At 34.0% G+C, this 16,913-nt stretch overlaps 1 protein-coding gene across 3 annotated transcripts in view; it reads left to right on the top strand.

The window, feature by feature from the left end:
- The window catches only part of CTNNA3 (catenin alpha 3), a 1,688,099-nt gene that overhangs the window by 1,536,805 nt on the left and 134,381 nt on the right, over window positions 1-16,913 (top strand). The window lies entirely within an intron of this gene.

Here is a 16,913-nt window from a genome sequence, read left to right as displayed (position 1 = left end):
ATAAAGAACTTATTAAACTCAACACCAAAGAAACAAACAATCCAATCATGAAATGGGCAAAAGACATGAACAGAAATCTCACAGAGGAAGACATAGACATAGCCAACAAGCACATGAGAAAATGCTCTGCATCACTTGGCATCAGGGAAATACAAATCAAAACCACAATGAGATACCACCTCACACCAGTGAGAATGGGGCAAATTAACAAGGCAGGAAACAACAAATGTTGGAGGGGATGCGGAGAAAAGGGAACCCTCTTACACTGTTGGTGGGAATGTGAACTGGTGCAGCCACTCTGGAAAACTGTGTGGAGGTTCCTCAAAGAGTTAAAAATAGACCTGCCCTACGACCCAGCAATTGCACTGTTGGGGATTTACCCCAAAGATACAAATGCAATGAAACGCCGGGACACCTGCACCCCGATGTTTATAGCAGCAATGGCCACGATAGCCAAACTGTGGAAGGAGCCTCGGTGTCCAACGAAAGATGAATGAATAAAGAAGATGTGGTTTATGTATACAATGGAATATTACTCAGCTATTAGAAATGACAAATACCCACCATTTGCTTCAACGTGGATGGAACTGGAGGGTATTATGCTGAGTGAAGTAAGTCAGTCGGAGAAGGACAAACATTATATGTTCTCATTCATTTGGGGAATATAAATAATAGTGAAAGGGAATATAAGGGAAGGGAGAAGAAATGTGTGGGAAATATCAGAAAGGGAGACAGAACGTAAAGACTGCTAACTCTGGGAAACGAACTAGGGGTGGTAGAAGGGGAGGAGGGCGGGGGGTGGGAGTGAATGGGTGACGGGCACTGGGGGTTATTCTGTATGTTAGTAAATTGAACACCAATAAAAAAATAAATTTAAAAAAAATTAAAAAAAAATAAAAATAAAAAACAAATACAAAACAGAAAAAAACTGTAATGCAGCACACCAAATTGAAATAAATTTAAAAAAATAGTATACCCAAGGAAAATGAAAACACTAATTCAAAAATATGTATTTACCCCAGTGTTTATTGCAGCATTATTTACAATAGCTAAGACATGGAGGCAACTGAAGTGGTCATTCATAGATGAATGAATAAAGATGTGGTATATAAAGACAGTGGAAGATTAGACAGCTACAAAAAAAAAAAAAAAAAGGCTAAGATCTTCCCATTTTCAACAACATGGATGGACCTAGAGGGTAGTTATGCTAAGTGAAATAGACTGAGAAAGATAAATGCCATATAATTTAAATCATATGTGTAATCTAAAAACCAAAACAAATAAGTAAACAAAAAGCAGAATCAGACCTATAAATACAGAGAAAAAATATGATGGTTGCTGGAAGGAAGGGGATGGAGAGATGGGCAAAATGGAGGAAGGGGAGAGGGAGATATATACTTCCAGTTATGGAATGAATAAGTCACAGAAATTAAAGACATAGCATAGGAAATATAGTCAATGGTATTGTAATAGCATTGCATAGTAAGGATGGTAGCTAAGTGAGCAGAGGGAAATGTATAGAGAAGCTGAGTTACTATGTTGTATACCTGAAGTTAATGTAACATTTGTGTCAACAGTATCTAATAATAAAAAGTTGGAGTGTATATTTTTAAAATCTGGATTCAAAATCAAAGACTAATAAGAGAAATGAAAAAAGGGGAAAAAAGGAATGAGGAATTTAACAAGTTCATCAAAATTAAAGAATAAAATTTTAAAAATGATTAATTATATATAGTCTCCAAAGGAAAATAGATTCAAATAAGAATTCCATAAAAGGCATTGAAAACCAGCAGTAGATTAACTAAGAGATAGTGATGCGATAAAAGTAAAGAAGAAAAGAGAAAAAAGACCTTGAAATGGAGAGGAGGCAAAGAAGCTCCAGTATACACCTACTTGGACCCTTTGAAGAATAATTTAAGAAATAATGAAGCAACTAATATTTAAAAGTATAAATCAAGAAAATTTTCATTGTAGAACTAAACTTATATTTATGTATTGAAAGGTGTTACCATGTACCTAGGAATTTGACCCAGACAACAATAAAAATATGTACATCTTCCTTATATATTAAAATATTAATATAATATAAATGTACTCTAAATATCATTATATTTGTGTATAAATTCAATAGCTATTTCACACAGTACATGTGAATAGAACTAGAAATGGGATATATGATAGCTTAACTTGTCTTATGCATCTAACATTATTCTGAACTATTTTATTGAATGATCATCTGTTAATTACCTAGATAATCTTCTTTTGACATCTTAATTCTTTCTCTGATTTAGGTGATTTTTCTCTTGGGTCTGAACTTGATTTGTTCCTTCTGTAACAACAGCCAGATATCTATCCTGCCATTGATTTTCTCCGTGGTTCCTTTCTGGTTTTTTTTTTTTTTTTTTTTTTTTTTTTTTTTTTTAGGGAACATTAATTCCATCTATATCTATATATCTTATCTATCTATCTATCTATCTATCTATATGAAAGGCAGAGAGAGTGCAAAGTGAAATCAACCAAATTATAACAATTTATGAAAAGCAATCCTTCCCTCCACAAAGGAGAGGCAGGTACTTTTAACCCTGTCTGATTTCATGATTTCATTACTTGTGATTATCTCCATATCTCTAAGCAATATACTTTCTTCTCTAAGATAAAATTTATTGGCTTTTCCTACATATGAGAATTATATCACTTATAGGACTGTTCATCTTCTTTTCTCCCCTCCTTTCCTTAGGTTGATGAATTTATATTTACAGTCCTTGATAGTATTATTTAATGCATAACTGGATTTTTTTTTGTTATTTGTGTTAGTTGTACCTCAACTTCTAGCTATGTATGATGAAGAGATTCCCACTTTCATTTTCCATGTCTTACTGCTCCATTCTGTATCTCATCCATAACTCAACTTCTCTCTACCACATCTTCTTTTACATTGTTAAGATGGGTAATATTTATATTCTTTGCAATAAGAAGGATTTGGGGCCATAATTAAGGAAGTTTCAGTGAGTGATCAATGAGTTGTTTTATTTGAAGAGATTTTAGTTAAAATGAAGATTGAAGGGGTACCTGGGTGGCTCATTTGGTTAAGCACTTGCTTTCGGCTCAGGTGATGATTCCAGTGTCCTATTCATTGGGGAGTCTGCTTCTCACTCTGTTTCTCCCCCTCATCATATCCTCCCTCTCTCTCATATAAATAAATAAATAAATAAATATGTAAATAAATAAAAAATCTTTTAAAATGTGAAGACTGAAAAAATAGTATAATTTTGGCAGTTCTCAATTTATGAGTACTTTTGTTTGAGTAGCTTCACCAAATGGTGAAAAACAGTCATTAACAGAGGTGCATGAGAGACTAGCTGATAAGAAAATAAAGTTTCAACATAGCAACTTAAGGGAGGGGCAGTCAAGACAAGATTTTGAAATTTCTAAAGGGAAAGAGGAAATGGGAAGGGATAGAATAAAATTTTAGAAGGGGAATAAAAAGCTATAACCAAAAAAATAAGATAAAGAAGTAGAGCAAAACACTTAGAAATAGGAAAACAAACAAACAAACAAAAACAGATATGAAGATAAGCCTGCATGACTTTAAATGGCTTCCATGCTAGTCTTAGCTTGAATGTTTCATCATAGAAACTTTTCTTTTTTTTTTTTTTCTTAATTTTATTTATTTATGATAGTCACATAGAGAGAGAGAGAGAGAGGCAAAGACATAGGCAGAGGGAGAAGCAGGCTCCATGCACCGGGAGCCTGACATGGGATTCGATCCGGGGTCTCCAGGATCGCGCCCTGGGCCAAAGGCAGGCGCCAAACCGCTGCGCCACCCAGGGATCCCATCATCATAGAAACTTTTCGTAGCCTTTTAATGTAAACTTCCTCCTCAATCTGTCTTTCTATATATCACAAGATCCTGTAAACTTTCTTTTTAGCAATTGCCATATCCTGGATTATCTAGTTCATGGATTTGTATATTCCCTGCCTCTAAATCTCTAACAGATATAAGATGTATGAAAGTATGAAATTTGACTTTATTGCTTTATACCTAGAACTTATAACAACCTGAACAGTATATATACAAAATAACTGTATATATAGTATGTTTGCATATGTGTATATATGACAGCATATAATATACACTGGTTGAATGAGTTAGGGAATTTAAAAAGTATTTTAAATTAATTAATAAATTAAAAAAAGAAACAACTTGAATTCAGAGGGAACCAAGAATAGACAAATGAAAACACAAACAAAAACAATAGAGTAAACTTATGTTTAAGCTCTTGAAATACACTTTTTAATTAATTAATTTATTTTAAGGCAAGTACAATTAACATACAGAATTATATTAGTTTCAGGTGTACAATATAATGATTCAGTAATTCTGTACATTACTCAGTGCAATAAGTGCACTCTTCTCTTCACCAATTTTATCCATCCGCCCACCCATCACGCCTCTGATATTTCTCTATAGTTTATTTTCTATATTTAAATGTCTTTTTGTTTGTTCTCTTTTCTACTTTGTTCATTTGTTTCTTAAAACCTACATATATATGAAATCATATGCTATTTGTTTTTCTCTGACTTATTTCACTTAGCATTATAGCTTCTAAATCTATCCGTGTTGTTGCAAAAGGAAATATTTCATTTTTTATGGCAGAGTAATATTCCAGTGTGTATGTATATATATATATATATATATATATACACACACACATTCCACATCTTTATCCATTTATCTATGGACAAACATGGGTTGCCTCCATATGTAGCTATTATAAATAATGCTATGGTAAACATAGTGGTGCATATATCTTTTCCAATTAGTATTTTTGTTTTCTTTGATAAATACTCAATAGTGAAATTACTGGATCATATGGGAATTGCATTTTTAATTTTTTAAAATATTTATTTATTTATTTGAGAGAGAGGGACAGAGGAGAGAGAGAGAGAGAGAGAGAAAGCACAGAAGGAGAGAATCCTCAAGCAGACTCAACATTGAGCACAGAGCCTATCGCCAGGCTTAATCCTGTGACTCATGAGATCATGACCTGAGCCTGAGCCAAAACCAGTGTTGGACATTTAACTGACTGAGCCACCCAGGTGCCCCTCTATTTTTCATTTTTTAAGGAACCTGCATATTCATTTCTGCAGTGAGTATACCAGTTTGCAATCCCACCAGCAGGACATGAGGGTTCCTTTTTCTCTACTGCCTTGCTAAAACGCTTGTTGTTTCTTGTGTTTTTTATTTTAGCCATTCTTTTTTTTAATATTTTATTTATTCATGAGAGACAGAGAGAGGGAGAAAGAGAGAGAGAGGCAGAGACACAGGCAGAGGGAAGGGCAGACTATGCAGGAAGCCCAATGTGGGACTCGATCCCGGAATTCCGGGATCACACCCCAAGCCAAAGGTAGACACTCAACTGCTGAGCACCCAGGCATCTCTGATTTTAGCCATTCTGACAGAGAAATCCATTCTTTTTGTTTTTTCCTTAATCCTTTATAGATCTTAAGTGTTGAACACTAAATATTTTAATTTTTAATGCCCATATGGCATTAAGAGGAAACACATAGTCAGGGGAGTTGGAAGTGAGATCCTTGCAAAAGCCAAGAGCTGTGCCTCTAAAAGGAAATTAGAAACAATTTCATGGACCAGTTTGAAGGAGCAATAAGAAAGATTATTTTCTTTGTAGCCTGGATCAATAAAGATCATCCTTAAAAAATAGAGACCTCAAGTATATGACCTATTAAACTGATGAATTTCAAATTATATATTCAGAAATGCTACCCTTACAGTAAAGAATTAAGATGGAAAAAAACAATGGTGAGCAAAGAAATCTGTAAATCTGTTGTTCTAATCAAATAAGCCTTGGCAGAGAAACAACAATGACAATAGAAAAGACTATTTGAAATGAGCACCCTGCACAGGGAACATGTAATTGGTAGATATCAGAGTTAAATAGTCTACTTTTACATTCATGGAGAATTTAGAACATTAATATTAGTATAACTATACTTTGCTACCTAAGGAATGCATATAATGTGTTTTTAAATTTCTGAGGACACTCTAACAGTAACATATCAGTAGATGAAATTAATGTGAAGAGGTTAGAAGTTAGAAAATGAGAATAAAATTAGAAAAGAAAATGGGAAGTGCATATAAAAACTATAAACACATTAGAATCATGATAGATACGCTAGTATTTATAATATGTAAATGTAGTAAGCTTAGTAATTTAAAAATGTAAGTACAACAATACCCTAAGTACAGATGTGAAAAATAAGCTATTTATTTATTTATGTATTTATTTATTTATTTATAAATATTTTATTTCTTTTAGAGAGACAGTGGAGGTGTGGGGGTAAGACCAGAGGGAGAGGGACAAGCAGACTCCACACTGAGCGTGGAGCCCAATGTGAGATCATGGCCTGAGCTGAAATCAAGAGTCAGATACTCTACTGACTGAGCCACCCAGGTGCCTCTGTCATTTTTACATAGAGGCATATAGGAATCTTTTTTCAAGGAGCCATGAAAAGGGGGAGAAAACCTCTCTAAAAGTGGGAGGAAATGTGATGAGCACTAAATAATATATGGAACTGTTGAATTACTATATTGTACACCTGAAACAAATGTAATGCTGTTTTTCTTATTTTTTTTTAATTTTAGAGAGAGAGAGAATATGCATGCACATGCATGCCCATACCCACAAACAAGTGCACCTGAGTTGGGGGAGGGGCAGGGTAGGAGGGAGAAGGACAAGTAGACCCCGAGCTGAGTGGGAGCCCCACATAAGGGCTCAATCTCAAGACCTTGAGATTGTACATGAGCTGAAACCAAGAGTCAGACGCTAAACCAACCGAGTCACCCAGGTGCCCCTATAATAGTATAGCTACACTGGAATTCATATTTGAAAAAGGAAAATAAAAATTAAAAAAATAACAGAGGAAGGGAAATGTATGAATAAATAGAGGGAATTTGAGGAAGTAAATGACTAATGACTTCTATTTGTGGGGCAATGTCAACTGTGGAATGTGAGGAAGCATAAAAAGGCAAGTGTGAATGTGAGCTTGGATAAAGACACAGAAGGTGATCTGAATTCTAAAAGGTAGTCACCGATAAGATCATTAATTCATTCAATTGTTCATTCATCACCCAATTTGAAACCTAAAATATTCATTAGGAACAGAGTGAATAGATTTTCCCTTCACATGTTCTGAGAAAACTAGAAAATTGGATTTATCTAAATTCCTAGGATGGAAAAGAATTTGCAGCAGGATTCAAGCAGGTGAGAGATTTGAAACTAAAAGACATAGTCCAGACTTGGAAAGGAGGGTAATGAGGTCATGAAATAGAACAAGACGTGGAAAGGTAAGGAGATGTCACCAACAAGGGATGAAAATACAGACCTCAGTGCTATTTTTCCTGCTCTGCATCTGTTTCCCTCTCAAAGTTACACACTTTGAATCAACTTGGAAAAGAATCCTGAATATGTCTTTGGAAAGGATGCTCCGTGACTTTGAGGGTTTTGTAATCTGTAGCTGGAGTGTTAGAAGAGGATTCACAGCTCCACAGAGTGGTAACTCATTGGAAAATAGACACATTTCATGTTTTGCAAAAGCTAAACAGCCCAGCTTTCTCACAATCTCACAAGTAGGTGTCACTGCCAAAAGCATCCACAGAACAGGAATAACATGTGTTCAAATTGCAGTAAAGGAAGAGTAGCAAAATGGAATATTGGACTCTGATGATCTTTTGCACTTGAATTGAATCCAGATTCAGTTTAACTTCAGTTCATAGACTGTGATAAGTCTCCAATTGTTTTAAAATGGATACAATCCTATCTTTCACTCCTTTTTTTAACTCCCAATTCTGTTTTAAGAGTTTTTTTTTTTTTTTTTTTTTTTTTTTTTTTTTTTTTTCAGATGCTACGACCTTCTTCCAAGCCTTAAATTCAGGAGTTTATATATAGACTATTCCTTAGTTCCACCCATGTCACATTTTTTTCATTGCAGTTGTTTTAGCATCTTTGTAGTGGGATCTGTAAGAATGGGGGGTCATACTATTTAGTAGTATGGTCCACTCTGTCTCACATACAGAGTTTAATAGTTATATATTTTTTAAAATAATAAAAAGAAAAAATATAATACATTATCTTTTCTAAAGTGTCACTGAATATTCTAATTTTCCTCAACTACTATTTTATTATCAATAAGAGGTATAGCAATAGTAAACTTTGATGGATGCTTACTGTATACTTCACTATAATAAATATATATGTTTTCTCATTTTTATTTCAGTACAGTTTGATTATTACATCTTCATTTTATTATTAAAGGAATTGAGAGGGGACCCCTGGGTGGCTCAGCAGTTTAGCGCCTTTGGCCCAGGGCGTGATCCTGGAGTCCTGGGATTGAGTCCCACATCAGGTTCCCTGCATGGAGCCTGCTTCTCCCTCTGCCTGTCTCTGCCTCTCTCTTTCTGTCTCTCATGAATAAATAAATAAAATCTTTAAAAAAATAAACAAAGGAATTGAGATTCATAGAGGTCAGATATGTTGCTCAAGGATTACACAAATGAAATTGAATTTGAATTGAAGTCAATCCAACTTCAGAAGTCTGAGGACTTACTCATTGTTTTGAAAGTCTTTACCCACATGCTAAACACAGAACAAGACCCAGTCCTTTCCTCAAGAGAAAAACAAAGACACCAGTTGGAAATAACAACAATTTTAGAATAGAAGCATTGTATATTTCTAGCTATAAATCATTAGGATTTCAGAAGATAGTGTTATCATTGGGGGAATAGAGTAAGCGGAGAACAAAAGTATGAACAAATGAAGTTTGCTTTAGAATTTGAATGAAATACAGGGATTAGATCGTGGAAGGAGATGATATAAGTGAAAAAAACCCACAAAGATGGAGGCTAGAAGGTGGGAATGAGTCAGATCCATTTTGGGGCTCTTAGAAAACTATATAAATACAACATGAAGTTAAGATGAGCATGAAGAAAGTGATGGATTATAAAAAGGCCTTAGAAAATGGACAGGGATTTTTGTTGTTGTTTTAAGTAGGAGATGGGGAATAATTCAATTGATCATGATGATAACATGATATAAGGAAAAGAAATCTAAGAATGATATGCAGGAAGAATGACTGCACTTTTGGATGGCACTAGCTGAGACTCAAACCATGGGGGTCTAGCCACAATTGGGAGACAAGTGTAACTAGACAGGCTTTGGAAATTCTGGTATAGGCAAATAGAAACTTGGTAAATTCCTGGAAAGTATTATACCAGGAGCTGGAAAAAATACTCCTGTAAAACCTGATGTAGCCATTTCTGAGCCTTGGCACAAGCCCTTTGGCACACCAACCATTTAGTACTTCTTCCAGTTTTAACTGGAGACATGGAGATTTTAGTCTGGTTGTCTGTGAACAGTTACAAATGGAATGATGCATCTCTGTCACTACCTTTGTGATGTATTCATTCCAGTGCAGAAAAATCAGACTTTAGTTTTTAAACAGGAATGCTCTGTGATGAAAGACCATCTACATAGTCATACGATGTATGTTATATTATTACAATGAGTCTGTGGAACCCTCTAAACCTGAGTGTCCCTTTTCTTCAGAATTTGGCACCTTCTAGAATCAGATTTAGGTCTTATGACTTGCTAAAGGAAAGTAAGTCTTCTCCCTCATACTGATTAGTTTCCTAGGGAAGCATCTTCCAAACTCCTGCCTGGAAGGTAAAGGTTCTAAGAGCAGAGGTACAGAGGGTGCAAAGGCTGCAAGTCTCTCCAATTACTATTAAGTATTCACATATTCACTCAAGTACCCTTGTCATCAGTTAAAGGTACTACCCAAGGTAAGTCTAGAGACTTCCAGTGAAAGACAGTTTATTTTGGCCTGAGTTTTCAGTGAATAATCTCTAGACTTTTCTGGAGGTAAGGGAGAAGCCAGTGTTCAGTGGTGTGGAGTAGGTGAGGGGACAGAACCGCCTTTTTCAGTTCCTCTCTCCACCCCAAATTCCAGTTATACATAAATATTTCTGTTTAAATCAGTTTAGTCCTGAGTTTTCCTGTTGCTGGTTTGGACTTTGGCTTTCTTAGGTTGCCTATATTATTTACCACTTGGCATCTGCTTTCTAGTTTCCTAATAGTTCTCACTGTTGTCTCTTGTCCTGTTCTGTTCTTCCCATCCTAGAACATTTAGATCCTTAAAGAAAAAAAAAAATGTGTCCATAGTTTCAGTGAGACTTGGAGAAGGAGAAAAATTATATATTTGTGACAATCTGTCATCTTAACTCGGAAGTCCATTGAAATTTATTAGGGTTGTGAATGTTTTCTCCTTATGATATTTTAGAGCTTAGATTATTTATTAATGTTTTCTTCATGAATTGTGTCCCCTTTTCCTTTTCTCACCTCAGGTAAATTCTGTCCAAGCAGTATCTTAGCTGAACCTAAACTGTTCTCACATTTCATGGTTTATGTAACACTTGAGAACATCTAATTTTTTTTTCCCCATCAGAACAGAAGTCAGGTTCTAGGGAAAACTTCCTCGTTATTTAATTATACCTTGTATGGTTACTTGGTATATATTTTTTAAATCATTTGCTGAAAAAAATTATGAGGAAAAAGATAAAAAATGATAACTCCTCCCTAAATAAAAAAGAAAAACCATCATATTCATCTTTGTCAAAAATTATGATTTCTAAGAGTGTATCAACTTTAATATCAATATTAACAAAGTTTAAAAAATTGGAAATACCTAGATAAAAGTAATACTGCTTTAAGCACTATTATTATTATTTATTTACTTTTTTTTTTAGAGCGAGAGAGTGTGCAAATATTGGTGGGGGCAAAGGGAGAGGGAAAGAGAAGTAATCTTAAGCATGTTCCACTCCCAGTGCAAGCCCGAAGGAGAACTGGATCTCACGACCTTGAGATCATGGCCTGAGCCAAAATCAAAAGTTGGATATTTAACTGGCTGAGCCACCCACGTGTCCCTAAACACTATTATTTTTTAAATTATTTATTAAAAAATATACCAAGATAGGTATACCAATACCCATCCTCATCAAATTGTATATTCTCAGACATGACTCATGTCATTTTTACTTTAAAAATGATGCATTATTTTGACAAAATTTGTAAGCTTTTGTAGAATTTCTATTGGTTTATTTATGGAACATCTACCGAATATCAGGCACCGTCCTTGGTATTTAGGATATACCAATACCTACAGTGGAGGATTTTGAACTAAGGCAGCATAAGATACAATGGAAAAAGAGGTGAGGAGAATATAATATGGGCAGCAGAGCAGAAAAGTGAAAAAAAATCTCTAAATAATAGATAGGAGAAGACATTTCTGGTGGCCCTAGAAATTGATCTCTGAGAGACTGAAGAATCTTGCTAGGAGTTGAGATATAAATAGAGCAAGCAAAGATTTGAAAGTTTTTCTCACCTGGGCTGCTTACGCCCAAGCATATGAGAGATGATCACAGGTGTTGAACGAAGATCCTTATTGGGTGTTGGCCATTTTTGAAAGTTTTTCTCACCTGGGCTGCTTATGCTCAAGCATATGAGAGATGATCACAGGTGTTGAACAAAGATCCTATTGGGTGTTGGCCAGACAACAGAAAAATGGGAAGGCCTTTCATTATCAGATTGTCTGCATTTTAGTTGCATCCTAATAGCCCAATCCTGTGTTTATAAGAATAACGTCCTGAAGAAAACTTTGGAGAGAAAAGGCTGCAAAAAATATGTTGATTTTTATGTCAAACCATGTATGTTATTTTCCCTTTTTAAAGTGACATTAATTTTTTTCCTGATATTTCCCTCTGAAATTTTGAAGATTGATATTTATCAATAAGAAAAAAGAACTGCTTATGAACACTAACAGCATATTTTGATGATTTATAAATTTAAATGACCTATTTGTGCATAGATAGGCTTTTCCGATAATGGACCAATATTCCTGGGCCAAATGTGAATAATCACATGGTTAATCAAATGCTCCTGAAGTATTGCAACCTGAAAAATTTCAATCAGTATTATAAGCCTGACTATATGTATAATAAGCCTAGAAGAAACACAAATTTTAATTTCATTTTCATAGTTACCCAGAATGAATTGTGCATGCTGCATTTTCCTTTTAAAAATAGTCTTATGTCTTGTGATTTAAATTATAAATGCAGAGAAATTTCATTTTTCTTTACTTGATAAAGCTACTAACCTCTTTTTCATATGTATGAAGTCTATACACAGATATCTAGCAAATAATTGAAAATGTGAAATATGTGATCATTTAAGATTTTGAAAAACATTTCTGGCTTTGCAATTAATAATATTAAGAAGGGATTTATTTTTCTGCTTATTTTTTCCAATATATATTTTTATTTATTTTTAATTTAAACTCAATTAATATATAATGTATATTGGTTTCAGAGGTAGAGGTCAGTGATTCATCAGTCTTATCTATCACACAGTGCTCATTACATCACATGCCCTCCTCAATGCCCATCACCTAGTTACCTTGTCCCCCCACCTCTTCCCTTCCGCAACCCTCAGTTTTATTCCTATGATTAAGAGTCTCTTGTTTGTCTTCCTCTCTAATTTCATCTTGTTTGATTTTTCCCTCTTTACCCTGTGATCCTCTGTTTTGCTTCTTAAATTACACATGTGAGTGAGGCATTCATGTTATATTTGAAATAAGTATCGTATCAGGGATCAAGAGTTATTTTTCTGTACTCTGTGATGATGGATCACTTTTTCTTTCTTGTTGGGCAGTACGTGAGAGCAATTATTAGGTATTATCATTGTCTTTTACATGAATATTCTCCTGGCAAAAATTAGGTTTGTTTAATTTTGTGGAGTCTTAAATCACTGGGATCATTATTTAGTAATGCCAGCAAGAAATGCTTTAACATAAATAAGAATGATTCACATAATATTTTCACAAAATAAAAATTTACATATATTTTGACATAAGTATAGTGACATAAGTAGTGATAAGTAGCTATGATAAGTGGTGATAAGTAGTTATGTAACATCTTAGTAATTGTTTATTAAAATTAGCTGAGAGTGAGAGCACAGATACTCTTACCTGAAATTTGGCATTTCAGTGTCTGGCTGTAATGAATTTATGAGACAGCTATCTCAATTCCCAAGTGGCAAAACAGTTCTGTCTTGTGTAAATCTGCAGAGATTTCAGGTGGATAGAATTAAATTATGCATTGTCTTAAGCACAGGCAATTAAACCATTAGAATTGTGAGCATAAACAAAGACCATCCAAATGAGAACACACAGAGACTTTTTATTCAGAACGTACTATAGCAAAGGAGTCAGCTACCATTACTTGCTTTTGGCAGAGACTCAAAGGCAGGCAGAGTAGACAGAAAGCTTTAAAATCGGGGGAAAAGACTTAAGTTATCTCTGATTGGAGATTGTTGACACAAGAAAAAGTTAGGCAGGCTCTCTACAAGGCATCCTATGTGATTGGTTTGGGGAACACATTTGCTTTTTCTGATTGTTACTGAATTTAAAGTGAGGCAAATATAAGTAGAACAGCTGTCATTGTCAAAGTCTTGACCATTCTTGGTCAGTTGCTATAAAGCCTGTGGTTTGGTTTCCCCACCTAGTTGCTGCAGCTTGTGAGTCAAAGCTCATTGTCATATTTAGTATGGCCAGTGTCCATTTGTGTGCTTAGCTTCTCAGAAATTTAGCTGATAATTTCTTTGGGATGGTGATATACAGATAATATATAAATAATATTGAATTAATTTTATGTTTAAAAACAAAATACTTATTTTTTATAGAAAAAAAGCAATCTGTATAATCTGTATTCTAAACCAATGGTCCAATGAGTTTAAAAGTAACTGGTTTTTAAGAAAAGATAAACAGTGAAACATTCCAATAGATAGACCTGTGGGAATATAACGAATTTTATTCATCTTATTCCTGCTGTGTTTCAAGAGCCCTTAATTAGTGTAGGTTGGAGTTTATTTGCTCTTTTACAGTACTTTGATGAATATATTCTATAAATAGGATTCCTCCTCATTGATATCTTAAATTCTCACTCCTATGTCTAATTCCTTCACTTACAAAACTTTTATACCTTATTCTCAACCTGTGATATTCTCTTGTCTCAGATCCTTCCATTCCCCCCCATTTATTGTCATTTTATTTTTCTTTTCTTAAATAACCTAGACCAATTGACCTATACTATAACCACTCTCATGAAAATCTTGATCTCTTTGTCTCTTCATGACTACATGATTGGGTGTTTCATCCATTCTTTTCTTATGATTAAGTGTGTTTTTGTACCCGGAGATGTTATAGAGGGAGGTAGACTCAGAGAGATACTAAATTCTTATTACTCTGGTATGTAGTTGCTTAAATCATTTTTAATTTGGAGTGAGAGGGATCCTCTCTCTAGTTAAATCCTCTTACCTTCTCTGTTTTGGGGTTCTGTTGAACACTCTACCTTGGTTACAGATATTTGCCTCTGCCAGTCCCATCCCTTACTTGGAATGAGTACTTGCCTTAAATATCAATAATTTATATTTATATTTCATGACCATATTCTGTGATTATGAGTAGAAACTGATCTTAGTGCCCCTACCTTGACTGTCACAGACTCATTAACCAGGTCATTTCTTGTTTGTCTTTCCAACAAGGTCACTGATCATTCAGGTGCAACTATATAAATATTATCACTATCACTGTAATTACTATGATAATGAAAATGTGGGGTTGCCTTCTTTTGCTCATACAATGGCAGAGAGGCTGTTTAATTTTATTTTCTCCATGGAAACTTACTCCTTCATTTGCTTTAGAAGGGAGAGATGAACTTAAGGTTTCCTTAGGAAAACATCCTGAACACCTCAAATTCCATCATTGTCTTCAAAGAATATTTCCTTATGACCTACAGGAAAAAGTTAGAATTTCAAGAAAGGGTTCCATCAAATTTCTGATCTTATGGAATTGATACCATGCAAGAAAGATAGAAATAGAAATGAAAGCAAATTACTTGTAGGAATAAAAATATTAAATATATTATTTTACCCTATGAACATTAAAATTAATTTTTGCTTACCATAATTTACTTACATATATAGGGAACTTATTCAAACTTGTTTTAAGAATAATCTATTGTAACTATATGGGACCTACTAATGTTTTGAAAGTTCATTAACATAGCATGGCCCTGGAAAAAGAAGCTGAACTAAATCATGTAATATATTTCATGGAAGTTTTGACTTTTCAGTTTAAAGAGATACTAAAGCTACCTGGGAATTATTTTTAATGCACATAGTTTGAAGGCGAAACAAAATGTAGTGATATAAAGGCCAAGAAAATATTAAGAGAAATCAAAGATTCATTGAATTATTTGTCCATTCACATACTCATTTCTTTTTGCATGTATTTAAAAATATTATACACTGGATTCTGCTCTTCATATAAAAAGCAAAATCTAGGTTGGGATTCAATATCTACCCTCAAGGACCTGTAGAAATTAGAGGAGGAAAAATGTAAGAATTAGGAACCCAGGAAATGATGAACTATGCATTGGTAATTAATAAAGACTTCACAGAAAAGGAGCAATTTGAACTCAATCTTGAAGAAAGAATGGGAGTTTCTCAGGTGAAGAGGAATACATCCCCCAGAGAAGGAATATAAAATGCAGGTCATTATTAGAAGGGAAATTAGCAGGAGAGAGCACTGGTGTAAGTTGGGAGCACTTCATGAAGGGCTTGGAATTAGAATTTCAACTTATAAAAACATGAGAAGTCAAATGTTTTAAGATGACCGTCATGTGTTATATATGAAAAATAAGGGGAAATAATGGTGCTATTTTTTTAAGGAGAATGTAGATTTAGGAAAAATGTACTTTTGAGGATATTGAGTTCAAATACAGATATTTTGCATTTCAAATAAAACATGCAAGCAGAAATATCCAGTTTCCTGGAAAAAGGAACTAGAGTTCAGGGTAATATTGGGTACAGATCCAAATTTGGGAATTATTCTCAGAGAGATAAGTGCTAAAGCTATGAGAGTCATTGAGCTTTTCAAGGTAGGCTGTCTGAAAAAAGAAGAAAAGGAAACTATAGTCTGGATATTAGAATCTATTTAAAAATTTAAAATATTATAATATCAAATATTCATTTAGTCTGCTTTTCTTTCATAAATTATTAAAATGTTCTTGTACATTATCTATTCTTCTTATAGAAATGTGATAAAATATAATTTTATGGTATTTTAATTTCCCAGGAATAGGAATATTTTATAGACATTCCATGGAATCCCTGCAGACACAACTTGCCATGTGTTTATGGAAAATATAGCTGTACTTCCCTCACTGTTTTTTTTTTTTTTCCCCAGATTGGAGCTTAGTAGTCTAGAAGAAGATTTACCCATATTTTCAGTGCTTCTTACATATAACACAAAGAGGAATGGAAATTTAACTTTGAATCTGTACTACAATCTGCATGAGAGAGAGATAATAGCCACAGGGTTAGAGCAATGAACAGTTTCTTTTTTATTTTATTTTTAATTAGAAGCTAGAACATCTTACATTGTTGGTTGGAAGTTCACTGTATCAGTAGAGATAGCAAAATAAAAACAGAAAAATTAATGCAATATATACATAATTTTTATTTTAATTTTTTCCCTGGTGTTTAGCAATAGATAATTGACTTTGGAATCTGACACGTGAGAGTTGACTCCTGACTTTGTCACTAGATGTTTTTTGTGATGTGGACACAGCACTCACGCTCTACCAACTTCATTTTTTTGTCATTATAATGAAGATAGCAAAATCCACCTGATATGTTTGTTGTGAAGATTATATAAATAATGCATATAAACAATGCCTGGTGCAGAGTAAGGACACAATAAATGGTGACTGTTATTTTCAA

Source organism: Canis aureus, chromosome 4 (genome assembly GCF_053574225.1).
Source record: "Canis aureus isolate CA01 chromosome 4, VMU_Caureus_v.1.0, whole genome shotgun sequence".
NCBI classification, from domain to species: Eukaryota; Metazoa; Chordata; class Mammalia; order Carnivora; family Canidae; genus Canis; species Canis aureus.
Note: the sequence above shows the minus strand (reverse complement) of the source record. Positions and strands in the feature narration are given on the sequence as shown.